Raw genomic sequence first — 18761 nt, forward strand, 5'->3', positions numbered from 1 at the left:
AGATGAGAAATTCGAAGTGATTGACCAAGTTCTGCAACCATATGTCACGCAGGGCGACAGGGGGGAATTCAGAACATTACCAAAATATGAAGATCGCCTGATTATTCACCGCAGTTTAGCCACCTCCGTTTTCAAAATCAATATCCTTAAATAACGAGACTAATGAAGACTTTATTTATCGGACATCGTTTGCGTTAGTACGAACCATTCATGACAAGCAGAGAGAAGCTGTTAGCTTGCGCCACTTTATTCCTATTGATAGTCGTGCTAATATCAGGAGTGTATTCTTTTCTTCTATTTGCCATTTTCCTGCTGCTATGAGCCACAATGACTTTCTGAATTTTGTTTGCAGAAAAGCAGCTATGCGCTAAAACATTAGGTGAGTTGTTTCTAATTACAAAGAATAAGAACAAAATGGGAGAGATGGTAGAAATGATCAAAATGTAAATGATACAATGACATATCGGAAAATGGCCATCTACAAGAGCAAATGGGAGTTTTTCATTTTTTTCAATTGCAATTCTAAACAGCAAATTCATCAGAGGGTTTGTATTCATCTGCGATTGCTAAAATGCACAGCATCAGTCTTTTGGATCGGCTGCACTCCTAAAATAATTCACGTGATTTTTTTTGCATATAAATGATAAAATGGTGGAAACAAATGTGAATTGCTAAATCCAGTTAAAATAGCTAGACAGAATTTCCTAAATGAGGAGACGCATAGACCGCTATCAGACAGCATGGTTCGGTGAATTTGATTGCATCTTTCATCCATGTGTGAAATATGATCAGAATTCCGAAGGTAATAGATTCTTCTGGAAGCTTTTGCTGTCGGTATTGATATCTCGGACATTCCACACCAACTCACGACTGGGTTGGGTTTCGTTGGGAATGCAGATCGTCTAATGCGGCAGCATAGGAAGTCTGTTATCCAATGCGTTCGAATGGCGTCCTGAGAAAATTGAAAAGCTCGTCCATTCCAGTTCTAGAATAATGCGGCAATATGTGATGTTAGCTCTAAGCAGACGATTGCGTTGAAGTGCCAAATTCCACTGGGCGATCTATGCTTGATAACACATAAATGAATAATTCCACACCAATCATCATTGTCGGTGTGTATATATTGCACAATTCTCTTCCCAATCTAACATTTGCACTGTTCCATGTGGGGCTTTCTGTTCCCTTATCCTCACCAAATCCTTATAATTCTTCAGCTCAAGAATGCTACTCACCTGAACGAATAGATATGCGCATTCTAGTCTCGATGCCGGATCCAGCCAAGTGTTCCCTCCCTGCCGACTGTAGCTTCTTCCCTCTTGAACGTGAAGTCTTCGTGCCAGAAAATACTTTTTTTTTCAATTTCTTGACTCGTAACTTGCTGGACTTATAATTACCATTTCAGAAGAAAGTTGATCACATGCCAGGGATGGTGCACATATATAGCCAGCTACTAAGGTTGGGCGAATATTTAAACAATAGAGACGATAATAACTCATATATGTACGCATTAGATATACATTCAGATATTAATGAAAAAAAGATGCAGCCATCGAAGCTGTTTGTCTTGCGTTCATTAGGACAAACGGAAGAATGCCAATTTTCAAACAAAAACAACAATTAAGGCCCGAGGGGAAAAGGATGCTGATTGGTTGGCAAGTCGGCTCTGATTGGCCAAGTGCTTGTAGGGGTCGATAATTTGCCCAAGTTTTTTACTATTAAAAAAAAAGTGCCACCCATGAAGATATCTTTTTTGAACGCAGAAATTTGTGACTAGTTATGAATGCATGGCGCTCACAGCAAATGTTAATGGGTCACATCATGAGCTCGACTGCTTGCCTTAAAATTGTTGTTATTTAAGTTAGTGGTGCACTCAGTATTGTGGGGCAAAGGATGTCCAATCGCAGAATGGCAAGCAGGAGCCGACGTTTTGCTATAGATTTTGCAAGCACGGGTTGGTTGCATATGTTCTGCACTCTGCCCATTACGAGCAACCAAAAGAACATGCTGATTGGTTCGATCAACCAATCTCTGGGCCATACAACTAAAGTATCTAGCATTACGCCTGAAACGATTTTCATACAAAGTGTTGCAAAATTTTGTATTAGTCGGAACGTCATTTTGGATTGATGGCATCATCCTGTCAGTTGAAAGCAACTGTCGTGTAACCATTGCACAGCAGCACCGTGAAATGGCTTGTTTAGCCTGTTTACATTTGCTTTAAGATAATTTGGCTGTCCATGCTAAAATACAGAAGGCGAGGCACTTTTCAGTCCTGAAAGTGACGTCCCTTGGCCAATTTTGGAATTTGTCCGATGCACAGCAAACAATAATCTGTTCAGGATAGTCGGTGTCCCGCTTGATACAGTCAATTCCAGTCTGGTCGAACTCAGCCACACTTGCAAAACCCCAAAACACAAGGCCTAATGGTAAAGGCATTTCCGCAATTAGGCATGCCTTGCTGAACAATTCTGAGTATATCAATAGCTACATTAACAACCATTTAAATATGTTCTGTCGAACGCGTAACAGCTCATATTTACTTGCTAGAAGAGACATGCATCCTTACATAGGGAGCCGTTCTCTTTAAACAAAAGGTATATGCTCAAAGGAGGAACTTTTTGAATTACCAGGCAGCTTGGGAGCCGCTAGTTCCTATTTTCTTTCTCCACTGCAACGCCCTGACCAATAATCGATGATTTGTCAACTAAGTAGCACCCTTTTTTCCTCTGCAGTATGAATTGTGGCGCTTGTTGGAAATGTCGCATTCTTGTCTTTGTCCTATCAGTGCAAATGAAAGGTACGACAACATGTCTCTCTTTTCATCAATATTCATGTAGTGCACTACAAAGTGGCTGTTTAAAAGCAGATGCATCAGGAGAATATGCTGGATTCTGAAAAAAAAATTTCGTTAATTTCATCCTGTCCATTACATGTTGTGATAAAGTGCATTGTAATTCTCAACTTCATTGTAATTCCTTTCTTACTGAATGGCATGATTATTGTGCGAATTTCAACCAACTGCATAGCTGCACATGGATGCATTCAGATTCTGTAGATCAGGAAATGTTTGAAACAGTTACTTTGCAATATAATGCTTTTGGGATACGAATCATGTGAAGGGCATAGAAGGTGCAAAATTCTTGAATGGCATTGAACAGGACTTTCTGCATCAGCACGTAACAACAGCAACGAGTGGGGGCAAAATTCTGGATTTAGTATTCGGAAATGGAGCAGGGCCAGAGAACGAATTAGCAGTGGGGGACCACTTTGGGGATAGTGACGATAATGCAGTTAGATGTAGGATCATTATGGAAAATGGCAACGACAGGACAGGGTTAAAAGTTCTAAATTTGGGAAATACAAATTTTACAAAGCTGAGAGGTGAGGTTTCAAGAGAGACCTGGATGCAGCACTTAGAAAGAAAAACTGCAGCAATTCAGTGTGAGGCATTCAGAGGCGAAATACTAGTGTAAACATGTGCCAAAAAAGACAATGGGTGGTACTGACAAATCTTGAGCCTGCGGTTATTCAGAAGAACATATGCCAAGATAAATCAGAAAAAAAGCTTCTGACAGTCACAAAAGACAGAATGTGAAAAGAAATATCATCAGTTAAAATCACAGAAATTCCTAACATATTTTACCAGTACATTAAGACCAAGGCGATAACTAAAGAATGGTTAAGGACCTTCACAGATATACATGGAAACTTGTGTGTTGATGCAGACTATGTGGGCAGGGCTGTTAATGCCTGCTTTGTCTCTACTTTCACTACTGAGAGGGGTGATACACACATTCTAGTTAAAGAGGAGGGGTGTGAAATATTAGATACACTAAGCATCGTGAGAGGGAAAGTATTAGAGAGAGTGGCATCCTTGAGGGTGGTAAGTCACAGGGTTGGATGGATTGTATCCCAGGATGTTGAAGGAAGCCAGGGGGCAAATAATGGATGCTCTGAGAATCATTTACCAATATTCACTACACAAAGGCAAAGCCCCAGAGGATTGGACGTCTGCAAATTTGTACAATTGTTTTTAAAATGTGAGAGGGATAGGCCAGAAAATTGTAAATCACTCAGTCTGACTTCGGTGGTGGGCAAATTATTGGATACAATTGTGAGAGACAGGATAAACAGTCACGTAGAATCACATGAAATGATCAGGGATAGTCTGCATCGTTTTATGAGAGGAAGATCGTGTCTTATCAACTTGATAGAATTTTTTAATGAAGTAACAAGGAGGATTGATGACTATAATATAGTAGATGCTGCCTAAATGGATTTCAGTAAGGAGGTTTATAAGGTTCCTCATGCCAGGCTAGTCAGGAACGTGAGATCTCATTCGATAAAGGGGAAGGTGGCAGGTTGGATCCAGAACTGGCTCAGTGACAGGAACCAAAGGTCAGTGGTCGATGGATGTTTTTGCGAATGGCAAACAATTTCCATTGGTGTTCCACAGCGGTCAGTGTCGGGGCTTTTGTTGCTTGTTGTACATATTAATTACTTAGACTTAAATGTGAGAGGCATGATTGAGAAATTTGCAGTTGACACAAAAACTGGCCGTATCGTTGTTGATTAAGACGGTAGCTGTCAGATTCAGAATAAAATCACTGGTTTTCCTGAGTGGGTGGAGAAGTAGCAAATGGAATTCGATCCGGAAAAATGGGAAGTAATAAATATGGGGAGTGCAAACAAAGCAAGTGAATGCTCAATAAACGGGAAGTCATTGAGAGGGATTGAGGGAGTGAGAGTCCTTCGAGTGCATGCCCACAGGTTATTGAAGGTGGCAGGAAAGACGGACAAGGTTTTCACGAAAACAGATGGAACATTTTGCTTTATTGGGTGTGGTATTGAATAGAAAAGCAGGTATGTATTGATGGAACTGTATAAAAAGTTGGTTAGGCCACAGTTGGAATTTTGTGTGTAGCTCTGGCCACCACATTACAGGAAAGACAGAATTGCTCTGGGAAGAGTGCCAAGGCGATTTACAAGAATAATGCCAGGGCTTGCAAACTGCAGCTCGGAGGAGAGGCTGGATAGACTAGCGTTTTTACTTCTCATAGAGGAGGTCAGGGATGACCTAATTGACGTGTACAAAGTTATGAGGGGCCTAGATAAGGTAGAAAATACTTATTTACCCCCAGCTGAGGGGTAAATTACGAGGGGGCATAGATTTAAGGTGATTGGAAAAACTTGTTAGCCCATAGCTAGGTTGGTGGTTGAGGTTGAGACGCTCAACTAATTAAAACAAAATACTTGGGTCCGCAGCTGAAGCACTGCACCCTACAGGGATAAGAACCGAGTGCTGGAAAGTGAGACTAAAATGAGTGACTAGTTTTTTTTTAGCTGGCGCAGACACAATGGGTTGAATGGCCTCTTTCTGCACTGTAACATTTTTATGGTTCAGTGGTTCTAATCTATTCCTTGACTATAATTTATATTTAAAGCGGCAAAATACTTATTTGAGCTTTGGGTATATAACCTGCGAAATGTAGTGTTGATCATTGTAGTAGCGATGGACTCACTAAATCCATTGCATTTAATCATTGATGACTGATTACTGTACAAACGTAGTTGAATAGACGTGGATAATCAGGATAGACCTGTGCTTGCACAGATCAGTGCAGTTAGCGTCTAGATACAAATATGTTGTCACTTCAATAGAGGTCTTTTTTTTTTCAACTGACTCAAACGAGCTAACATACACGAGGTCAGAGGGATCGCCAGGTTTACATCTTCTTGGAGATAAAAGCAAAGAACTGTAGATGCTGGATATCCAAAACAAAAACAAAAATTGAAATGGAAGAGAAGTGGCAGTCAATTAAACACAGAGATAAAAGCAAAGAGGTCACGGGTCATGAGGACGCGAAAGGTCAACTGTGCTCTTCTCCACCGATGCTGCCAGACCTGCTGAGTTTTTCCAGGTATTTCTGTTTTTGTTTTTAACCTCACAGTTGTCCCGTTTATGTGTGTGTTTATGTATGTGCGTGTGTGTGCAATTCACCACAGTGTGTTTCAATCAAATCAAAGAGTGGGAAGTTAAATAGAAAACCGATTTCCCACATTCGTTGATTCTCTAGTCACGTAATGGCCCAGATCTTTTGCCTCCAGATGGTCGTACCCGGACGCGCCTTGGCAAGTGTGCTGGGGGATCCCTTGGACTCTCCATGCACTGTCTAGATGGGAATTTCTCGAGGAATTTCAACCTCCGTTGAGTCTGAATCTCTTGGGATCTCTGATTAAAGGCTGGGGAAATCGGATGTTTCTGACTCATTTAGCAAATGGTTACCCAGGAAGAAATAAAACGCTGAAATCCCATTCAACCTCGTAGTTAACTATACAAGTGATCGTCCTCCCTCAAACCCCCGAATCCCCCTTGGACAATTGACTAACCCCCTGACTGCTCCCCGAATCACCTACACCCACTAACACCCGGCTATCTCGCAATCCCGGCTTCCCTGCAAACCCCCGGCTAACTGAAACGCTCAGCTATCATCCACAACTCGAATACACTCCGAACCCTCTTCAACACCCACCCTCTACAACCACACTACCACCCCTGCCTATACCCCACTCCCCTGATTACAAACGCTACTCACCCCGTCTATCACCACCCCCAACACACCCGCCACCAGCTTATACCAGGCTACACCCAACCCCCGAATACTTAGCATCCCCGATAAACCCAGACCCTTTACTTAGCCTTCGACACCCCTACTGCCCTAACGCTCGACACGCCAATTATCACCCACTTCCCGACTACCCCCCTACCACTCCACACTGCCGGCTAATCCTCCGAATCCCACTATACAAAACACGCCCGTTATCCCCACAACACCCTACCCAGTTACCCACCCTAGCCCCGCACGTTACCCATGTATCTTCTGTCACTAGGTGCTAAAAGTAGCATTTAAACAAAGGAACATTGAAAATTTTCAGTCACCGGCAGCTGGGTGATGATAATAGAGTCCAGGCCTTGCTTCCCCGACACTCTTTCACTCCGAGAGATGAACGCAAGTAGCAGATATGTTCCACATTTCTCAGCAGGTGCAATTCAGTAGTCTGGACAAGAAATGCGGAGCTTATGTGTAAGGTAAGTAAGAAGGCTGAAATGGCTATCTGACGATTTTTGCCTGTGCTCGGAAGATTCGAATCACGATTTCTCAGAATAATGTACTATTTTTGACTCTTAGGACTTTATTTCCGTGAAACAGTTAATCAAACTGCAGAAAATAGGTAGGAATCCGAAATGTTTGTCACGTTGCTATCAAAAGACATATTTGTTTTTCTTTAATTTCAGAATTAGAAAACGTGAAACGAGATTTGCAAGTCAAAGGTATGGAACTAAAAATAATGAATAATTCTCATCAAGCTAAATTAAAACGCAATGCGGTAGAGTATGAGTATGAAGTCACTGACTTAATTACCCTTTATATTAGCTTGTTTTTGGTAAGGGCTTGGCAATGCCCATTAGCACTGTGCTTGCATGAATGTTGTCGTTTTTTTTATTCTTTCAAGTGATGTGGACTTCGCTGTCTAGGTGGCCATTGTTATTGGCCATCCCTAAGTGCCCTTCAGAAGGTAGTGGTGTGCCACATTCTTGAACCGCTGCAGTCTATCTAGTGTAGGCGCACTCACAGTGCTCTTATGTAGGGTATTCCGGGATTTTAAAGGAGTGAAAGCGAAAGGAAAGCGATTTAATTCTACCTCCGGATTGTGTATGCCTTAGAGCGGAACTTGTATGTGGTAGTGCTCCCATGCATCTGCTTCTCATGTCTTTACTGGTCTCACAATTCGCCGGTTTAGAATATGCTCGAAGGATCCTTGCTGAATTGTTGCAGTTTACCTTGTATGTGGTACATGTAAATATCAGGTGTGCGTTATTTGTGGATGGAGTAGATGTTGAAGGTGAAGATAGTTTGCGAATCAGGCATTCTGCTTTGCCCTGGATGTCTCAAGCGTCTTGTGTATTGTTGGGGCTGCACTCATCCAGGCAACTCGAGGGTATTCCATCAATCTCCTGGCTTGTGCATTGTAGATGGTGGACAGGAACTGGGGAGTCAGAATTCCCAGCCCCTGACATGCTCTTGCAGCTAAACTTTTTACATGGTTGTTCCAGTTGAGGTTCTGGTCAATGGTATGCCCCACCATGTTGAGAGTGGAAAACACAGCGATGGTATTGCCATTGAATGCCACCGAGAGCTGGTTATATTTTGTGTTACAGGAGATGATCTTTGTTTGGCACTCATGTGGTATGAAAGTTAAATAAATTATTGAACTAATGTTTTGATTGTTGAATAATTCCCGAAATTCATCACATAGTCAGATATTTAATTTCGTTCATGTATGCTCTGCCCTAACGCAGGTCCTTAACTGATGCTTCATCTTTAGCAGTTTGCTTGGTAAATTATTTTTTCCAGTGGTAGTTTCCAATCTCCGGGGGTTTGTAACCGGAGGGACCCCAAAACATATGCTGGGAGATTCCTCGGAAGTGCCAAAGCAAGGACTGCACAGCAATTACCAGGGATTTTTAATTCCTGCATATCCAATGCTCTAATGGTTATCGGAATTCTAAGGCCTCTGTCTTCGGCGGGAACTTCCGGCCTCGCGGAATTCAATGGGCTTTTGAATGGGACGCCACTTTTTCTGGCCCCGGCCCACTGCGACGGGGCTGAAAATTCTGCCCCAGATGTTTCTGAATCCCTTAGCAGATTAGTTACCCAGGGAATGTTAGAAGGATTGAAACCACTCCTAACTGCTGGTGAGCAATACTACTGACAATCACCGATCCCCCGGCTAGAATTCCCAACTACACCCCATCCACCCTGACTACCGTTCCACCTGAACAAACCGCAGCAACCCACACCTCCCCCGCCCATAGTCTGTCCTCCTAACCTGCACGAGCCTCCCAGCACCCACCAACCCCCACACCCCGACGACATTGCCGACAACATATCCAAAATATGTCTACGTTCTCACACTCCAACTGCCCATCAACACCCTCTCATCCGCTTGACATTACGCGGGACCACCTCTCACCACCCCGACTCCTCTCCTGTCCCCCTGAGTGCACCTCCACACGGATAACCCTTTTAATGCAACGACTAATACCCAACCAACTCCTGACAACGTTAATTACCACCTGGCCACCAAACAACAACGCAGCGACTAGGTAACTGCGACGTCCAATCAAGCAAACACGTCCCACACCTCCAAAGCACCTCCACCATCTCCCAGTTCCGGCTACCCTCCCAACCACCGACTACCCTCCCAACGCCCCGACGGCCCCCAGCCTGGCGAATCTCTCGATCACGTTTCTACCTTCTCGAATTCGACATTACCAACCGATTACACTTGTACCCACACCCTGGCTAAACCACCAAACCACAATTACCGTCCCACCACTTGTATTAACCCACCTACACCGTGACTACCGCCCACCCATTACCACTCCCCAACCTCCTATCACCCTCAGAATGCCACGGCCCAAGGCCCGAGCTCTGGCTACCTCGATGCTGTGACTGACCACACGACCCCCTCCCCCACTAAACCAAACGACCCGCGGCACACACCCATCCTGCGCATTTGCCTTATATATTTACCTCTTTCCTGGTTTCTCAACGAACATTTAAACACAGGAACATTTAAACCTATCGACAAGAATTACAGGAAATTAAGATAAATTCCTCAAACAGCATAAAACTGAACCATCTCCCCTTGACATTGAACGACATTACCTTCGCTGAAGCACCAACATCAGCATCCTGGAGATTCGCTTTGAACATAAACTAGACTGGACCAGCCATATAAATACTATGGCTCCTAAACCAGGTCAGGCTGAGGGCATTTTGCTACGATAATAACTTACACCTTGATTCCAAAAAACCTTCCTACCATCTGCAAGGCACAAATCATGAATGTCGTGGGATACATCCCATTTTCCTGGATCAATGCAGCTCCAACAGTATTAAAGTGTCTTGACACCATCGAGGTCAAAGCAGCAATCTGGGTTGGCACCGCATTCCCCATCTTACACATTATCTCCCTCCACTATCAATGCACAGTTCTAGCAGTGTGTACCGCCTACAAGATGCACTGCAGAAACTCAGCGAGGCTCCTTCTACAGCACGCTGGAATCCCATGATATCTGCCAACTAGAAAGACAAAGGAACAGATGCAGAGGAACACCACCTTGTATATGTCGCCATCCACGCCAGATGAGAATAAAATCACTGTTCACTGTTGCTGGTTGAAAATCCCGGATCTCCCTCCCTAAAAGCACCGGGAGTAACAATTCACCACATGGACTGCAGCAATTAATGGCAATTAGGGATGTGCAACAAATGCTGATTTGTGAAGCATGGAAATAAATTATATGCTGCTGCTGAAGTGCAAATGCATCCTCTTTTCTTTTAGAAAGTTGTAACACATTAGCATGCTCAATCAGCAGGGTAACAAATTTAGTCCCATGATTTTCACGTCATTGCCATATATATTTCTGTTGAAGTGACCTCAATGCCTTTGGCAGTGTGACGTTATGCCACATTGATGTTAACATCGCCAATCTGATTTAGCCGAGATTGAGAGCTTTTTAAAGAACATATTATTTCAGAAAGGGGCGGTAAGGTGAAGTTTCACCATAATCTAAGCGAAGCTGATCAATGTAGCACTTTTAAGTGCTAAGATTCCCAAACGTTTTGCACGTGGCGATGTATGATCATAAATGGTTTGTTGATGGAAGACCTGAGTTTATGGGCGGCAGCTGGATTGATAACTTCTGGACCATAATGCTCTTCAGTCAATTCATCTGACAAAAGGCATTAATCAGGGATATTTGTGATTTATTTATCGTCGGATGGGAGCGTGAACATTTATTCAGCAGTGGAGAAGGACAGATGGGTGAGTGCTAATGCCACCTTGGATTCCTGGATCCAGAGGAGGCAGAGGGAGGCGGCCAACTAGATTTACTGTTCAAAAGTGGAATTGGATGCAAATCATGTTCAGCCTTATATTGGCATTATTTTTCAACAGAAGACGAGCTGAAACGCAGAGACGTAGGTAAGAAAATATATTTACGGGAAGTAAGCTCAGCCACTTGATGCGCTTTAAATTAGAATTTGCTGATTCGATACATTTTCTGCCGAGCTGTGCTTTGAGATCGCACGAATAACAATAAGATTTCATACTAAGATTAAGATTTGTTTGTATAAATTCTAATATTATCACTATTTTTACTTCAGAGCTGACAAAACACTTACAGAATGATGGTAAGTAATGAAATAAAAGCCATAAAACAAACGGGTTACAACGTGGGATGCATCTTGCACCATTTTGTAGTTTAAGAACAGGTGCATTGTGTGCCGAATTCATCATGGGATACTGCACCCAGCATTACCATTGAATTTGTGAGGGTAGCGTGCTTTGCGTGTTAAGCAACGCTATCATTTTGGGAATTAGATCTTGAACATTACAGTTGGTACTGGAGACAATAATTGCAATTATTAATGGGGTGATAGGGAACCTGAATCCAATTTTGCATTCCTGTCGATCAGTATTCCAGTCTGGTATCGTACACGTCAAAATAATATGCATGTATTTGCTTAGGTGCTTCTTGGAAACTAACTGACAACGAAACAAAGCATGCATTGACAATATTAATTATTGAGCTGCATCGACAATATTACCTTGGAAGTGAGGGGTGTGACGTGGGATGTGGGCGTGTGCAGAGGGGAGGGCTTCGTGCGTACTTCAGGCGAAGTGGTGGATATAAACTTGAGCTGAAGTTTTGAATACTATTATTTCAACATTATGTAATTTCAGAAGAGAAGATGCATAAATTGAAAGCAGGTAAAACGTAAATTCAGTCTTAGTTGAAACAGTGTTGCTAACCTGCACATAGAAACGAACAAAAATGAATAGCAAATGCTGGGAATTTTCCGCAAGGAAGGGTGCATTATAGGAGAGACAAACTTTGTTAATGTTTGAGGTACAAGAACTTACATGAAAGACCTCCACAGACTTTGCCTGAGTGTTCAGATTTTCAGCTGCCTGATTATTTTGTTTTCCTAACATGTATAATTGATAATTCAATGATTTGGCACTTAAATGTGCCTACTGAAATCAGCGAAATATGCGGATAAGCCTTCACTTTGTCAGAAGCTGTAAATCGCATGAAGGCAAATCAAAGCTTGTTGCATATTTGCCACATTGCAGTGTAATGAAGACTTAAAGGAGATACAAATAGCGCAACATTCTCAGCATCACGAACGCCCGGAGCTTCCCTAGTGAATGAATTCCGCCAGACCACCAGCGAATTGGTGCCCCAAATATTCGACAACATACTCAGCGATTCTCGTATCTACCTGAAATTAATTTCTAAACTCAGATGCTTTTTGAATTGCTTTAAACTATTTCTCGTTGGTAGTAACTATTGTTACGTCTTTTAAAGAGAAAATGTTGCCCGAATGGATGAAAAAATATCTGCCTCTTCCATGAGCCCGATGAAACAGATCAGTTAGCAATGAGCTAATCAGTCACAATGAGCGATCAAAGCAAACTGAACTGTGCATAGAGAGTTTTCTGCTCTGAACGGTAATAAATGATAATTGTAAACTCTTATTTAATTGACATAAGCTAAATTACTCTCATTACCGTGCTTTTTTGAGACCTTTAGTTGAAGTTTAAAATAAAATTTAAACAAAACAAATAAACCAACAGGGTTAACACACAAAGTAGTTTAATTAAAAGAAGCAAATGCGGGAAAAAACTCAGCCGATCTGCCAGCATCTGTGGAGAGGGAAACATAGTTACCGCTTTGAGTCCATTTAACTCTTTAGTGTTTTTCAGCACTTTTCTGTTTTTATTTCAGATTTACAGCACCCTCAGTATTTTATCATAGGGTAGTTAAATGTTTGAATATTGATAACACTGCAGTGAGTTGTAACCCGTACTTCTATTAATATAATTAGAAACATTCCACATCTCTTATTTTCTTAGAACATGGCACGTTACAAACCATTAGTAAAGACCTTGGTAAGAACATTAATGCTGATGTGCAATGCACGTGGTCAACATAATTATTCAGCTTTATTTTTCTATTTTCTGATGCAATCAGTCAAGCAATCGTGCAATGCTCAGGCTTCATTTAGTTTTGCTTTGGCAGGCTCAATTTATTGATAAGTAATAAGAAAATAAGAAACACTCAGCTAAAACAGTAAAACCTGCTGAGAAAATATAGATATGTAACTAATTAGATAAGGCATGACGTGAGCAGACAGTAGGGAAGGAGCCTCAGGCTTTGCAATTGTCAAACAGGTTTGAGGTGCTCACAACCTGTGTGGATTAAAGCGAAGTCTGCAAGGCGATGCGCTGTCTGGCCATGGCACTGTGATACATGAAGCCGTTCACGCAGGGGGAGCAAAAACAAATGCAGTGGCAGTAGGGGATAGTATAGTTCTCTTCAACAAAGAGCGAGAGTGCCGATGGCTATGTTGCCTGCCGGATGCCAGTGTTCAGGACATCTGCTCAGGGCTGGCGAGGAACTTGCAGTGGGAGGGGGAGCATCCATTTGTCGTCGTTCATGGAGGTACAAATGACATAGTTAGAACTAGAAAAGAGGTCCTGCAAAGTCAGTATTATGAGCTAGGTACCAAATTAAGAAACAGAACATCAAAAGTAATAATTTCTGGTAGCATTCATAGCAAAGCAAATTAATTGATGGTCCATATTTAAGTAAATGTATATGACCTGATAGCAATTAAGAGCATGTAGCTGCAGGACGACAAATAATGGGTCCATATTATTGAAGGGTACATGACATAGCTAGGAAAAGGTGGAGGGATAGCACTGTTAATCACAGAGGGCAGTGGTGTAATAGTGAGAGATGACATTGGTGCAGGAGATCAGGATGTCTAATTGGTTTGGGTGCAGAAAGGAATAATAGGGGAAATTCATTAGTAGGAGTGGTCTACAGGCCCCCTAACAGTCGCCACAGTGTAGGACAAAGTATTCAAGAGAAAATATTGTGCGATTGTGATAAAGGGGCGTCAATAATCACGGGTGATTTTAATCTACACAAAATCTGGAAAAATTGAATTGGCAGTAGTAGCCTGGATGACGGGTTCTTAGAATGCCTTAGATACATTTTCTTAGCGCAGCATGTTCTGGAGCCAACCAGAGTGCGGGATATATTAGATTTGGCATTGTGTGACGTAACAGGGTTAATTCCTCAGAGTAAAGGCACCCCAAAGCTGCAGTGGCCACAATATGATTGAATCTTACATCAAATTTGAAAGGCAGAAAACAGGTTCTAAGAGCGGAATCTTAAACTTAAATAAGGGAAATTATTTGGGGATGAAAGTTGTGCTAGCTGAAGTGAACTTGGAAAGTAGGCTAAAGGATAGGTCAAGAGAGAAACCGTGGCAGACATTTAAGGGGATATTTCATACTATTCAGTATAAGTTTGTTCATACTGTAAAGAAACATTCCAAAGGGAGTACCCACAATCCGTGGTTAACTAGAGATATTAAGGAAAGCATCAAACTTAAAGAAAAAGCATACAAATTTTCTAAAATGAATGGGCAGATGATTGGACAGACTGTAAAAATGGCAGAGAATGACTAAAAGGTTAATTAAGAGAAAAAGTTAGAGAATGAGAGGAAGCTAGCAAGAATTGTAAAAACAGATAGCAAGAATGTGTACAGGTGTTTGAAAAGGAAAAGATTATGTCCACCAAGTGTTGGTCCTCTAAAGAGAGACTGAGAGGAGTTAATGGCAGATAATAAGGGAGCGGCAGAAGAAATTAACAAATATTTTGCTTCTGTGTTCACTATAGAGGATACAAGAACATGCCACTTATAGCTGCAAATCAGGAGGTGGATGGGAGTTTGGAACTTGGTGAAATTGAAATCAGTAGGCAAACGGTACTGAGCAAATTGGTAGAACTGCTGGCTGGCAAGTCTCCGGATCCAGATGTTCTACATTCGAGGTTCTTAAAAGTGGTGGCTAATGACGTAGCCGATGTGCTGGAATTAATTTTCCAAAATTCGCTAGATTTTGGAAAGGTTCCGTCAGATTGCAAAGCGCCATTCAAGAAGGGGTGGAGGTGGAAAACAGGAAAATGTAGACTAGTTAGCTTGAACTCTATTGTGGGGATGTTATACCAATGGATCATTTAGGAGTTTATGGCTGTGCACGCAGCAGAGTACAAAGCAATTGGGAAGAGTCAGCATGATTTTGTGAAAGCAAAATCAAGTTTAACCAATTTATTGGGGTGTTTTGAAAGATTAACATGGGCAGTGGATAAAGGGGAGACTGTAGACATACTCTACTTGGATTTCCAGATGGCATTTGGTAAGGTGCCACATCAAATATTATTTTGGAAAATAAATGCGCATGGATGTAGTGGGTAAAATGTTAGCATGCATAGAAGAGTGGCTAGCTGGCAGAAAGCAGAGAGCATGTATGAATAGGTTTTTTTCTGATTGGAAGGATGTGACGAATGGTGTCCCACAGGGGTCTGTACTGGGGCCTCAACTTTTTAAGATTTACATCAATGATTTAGATGAGGGAGTGGAGACATAGTAGCCAAATTTGCAGTTGATACACATACAGCTAGGAAAATATGCTGTGAAGGGGACATGCAGAGGTTGCAGATGGATATAGAGAGGTTGAGTGAGTGGGCAAACATCTTGCAAATGGAGTTTAATGTGAGAATATGTGAAGTTGTTCACTTTCACAGAAAGACCAAAAAAATAATATTACATAAAAGGAGAACATCTGCATAATCCTGAGGTGCAGAGGGTCCTAGGTGTTCTACGACATGAGTCACAAAAAGAGTGTCTGCAGGTAGAGCAAATGATTAAGAAAGCTAATGGAATGATATGCTATATTACGGGAGGGATTATATACAGTAGTAAGGATGTTATGCTTCAGTGATGTAGGGCAGAGGTGAGACCGCAACTCAAATACTGTGTGCAGTTTTGGTCCCCTTATTTAAGGAAGGAAATAAATGCATTGGAGGCGGTTCAAAGGATGTTTAGTAGATTTATACCTGGAATTAGCGTGTTGTTTTATAAGGAGCGGATGGACAGGCTGGGATTATTCCCACTGGAATTTAGAAGAGTGAGGGGTGATTTGATTGAAGTATGCAAGGCCGTGATCAGCCTTGACAAGGTGGAAGTCAGAATGATGTTTCCTCTTGTTGGTGACTCCAGAACTAGCTGGTACTGTTTTTAAATTAGCGCTTGCCCTTTTAGGACAGAGTTGAGGAGAAATTTTATCTCTCTGAGGGTTGTACGACTTTGGAGATCTCTGCCTCCGAAGGTGCTGGAGATGGGGGGTCATTAAATATTTTTAAGACAGAGATTCTTGTTGGGCAAGGGATTGAAAGGTTATCGGGTTGAAATGGGAGTGTGGAAATCAAAACATAAGAAGATGAACCTTGATCTGATTAATTGGCGGAGCGGGCTCGATGGGCCGAAATGTGTACTCCTAATCCTGTTTCTGATGTTCTTATGTTCAGCAAACAGCAAGCTACTGTTCATTCGAAATCTAGATTAGCTGCCAGTAAATGTCTCATTGAAGACTCTTTAGCCAGTTGCAAATGCATGAAACCAGTATCCACTTCTTGCACATTTCATTCAAAAGTCCTCTGCTCAGTATAGTTTCCCAGATTAGTTCCCCAGGTATTCGGGGGAATACGTCAGTAACTGAATAGGTGCTTTATTTGGGATATTAACAGTTTTAGTGGCACACCAGGGTCATTGGCTCAGCACAAACAAATAGATATACAGGCTATTTTAAAATGAAGGTTGTAATTTACCATCACTAATCTGAATTGTGTCTTTTTCTGAAAGAACGACTGTTGCGTTTAAAAGATGCAGGTAATGCATATTACATTAATACGTTATGGTATAATTCTAACGTAAAAGAAAATTTGGTCTCGCCAATTTCAACCTCACAGAATCACAGAATCAGACAGTGCAGAAGAGCCCCTTCGGGCCATCGAGTCTGCACCGACACGTGATAAACACCTGACCTACCTACCTAATCTCATTCACCAGCACTTGGCCCTTGGCCTTGAATGTTATGACGTGCCTAGTGCTCACCCAGGTACTTTTTAAAGGATGTGAGGCAACCCGCCTCCACGAACCTCCCAGGAGGTGCATTCCAGGCCGTCACCACCCTCTGGGTAAAAACGTTTTTCCTCACATTCCCCCCAAACCTCCTGCCCTTCACCTTGAACTTATGTTGCCTTGTGACTGCCCCTTCAACTAAGGGGAACTAAAACTACCCAACTCTATCGAACCTTTGGCATTAAAAATAAAAGATCGTGAAATAAACCATGATATTACACCACAAATGGTGGACCTTTAACAGGATGGTTCAGATGAGGAATTTTCAAGCGACACTATACGCCTAACCATATAAAACAATGCAAGATATCTAACCCTGTGTTTTATGTAGCGAAACAGAGGAGGAATTAGAAACGGCGATATTTGGAAGAAATGAATATAGAGTCTAGCTTCTTTGCAGCTGAAAGGAAACATGCTAATGGTGGGTGATTCAAATCAGGGACATGCATGTTGCCCAGAACTTGAGCTGCAGCTATTTTCTTGGTTTATAGAGCTGAATAAAAGTGTCTATTTTAATGCAGTTTGTGCAAGTTAGCGCATCAGCAGCCGATTTTTGATGAATCTCAAATTGCAAGTGCAAGATGACCCGCTAGGACACCATTGTAACGATCTGTGCCTTTATCCATGAAAACAGCCTTGGAATCCCTGATTTTTCAAGTGAACAATTCCTTCCATTGCTGGTTGCACTGTACATTTAGAACTGGTCTCATTCATGATCTAGGCATTCAAAACCAGTAACAACTTTTAACTTCAGAATGTGCCGGAGTGATTTCAGTATTGATTAGTTCAAGATTGTCCGACTTGGGCTATCAAATTTTCCAGTTCGTTTGTTAGGGTTTATACATTTTTGATATCAAAAAATGAATCCCCATAACGCAATCAGAATACGGGCAAAGTGATTTGCTGCACCCCCAATGGGATTAATTTTATATCCAACTATCCAGCATCTTTCTTGTTTAAGCAGATAGGTAGATAGATAGATGGATGCGTGGATATATAGAAATATATGGATAGATAGATAGATAGATAGATAGATAGATAGATAGATAGATAGATAGATAGATAGATAGATAGATAGATAGATAGATAGATAGATAGATAGATAGATAGATAGATAGATAGATAGATAGATAGATAGATAGATAGATAGATAGAGAGAGAGAGAGAGAGAGAGAGAGCGAGAGAGAGAGAGAGAGAGAGAGAGAGAGAGAGAGAGAGAGAGAGATAGATAGATAGATAGATAGATAGATAGATAGATAGATAGATAGATAGATAGATAGATAGATAGATAGATAGATAGATAGATAGATAGATAGATAGATAGATAGATAGATAGATAGATAGATAGATAGATAGATAGATAGATAGATAGATAGGTAGATAGATAGATAGATAGATAGATAGATAGATAGATAGGTAGGTAGGTAGGTAGGTAGGTAGGTAGGTAGGTAGGTAGGTAGGTAGGTAGGTAGGTAGGTAGGTAGATAGGTAGATAGATAGATAGATAGATAGATAGATAGATAGATAGATAGATAGATAGATAGATAGATAGATAGATAGATAGATAGATAGATAGATAGATAGATAGATAGATAGATAGATAGATAGATAGATAGATAGATAGATAGA

Source organism: Cetorhinus maximus, chromosome 21 (assembly GCF_964194155.1).
Source record: "Cetorhinus maximus chromosome 21, sCetMax3.hap1.1, whole genome shotgun sequence".
In the NCBI taxonomy this organism is placed as follows: Eukaryota; Metazoa; Chordata; class Chondrichthyes; order Lamniformes; family Cetorhinidae; genus Cetorhinus; species Cetorhinus maximus.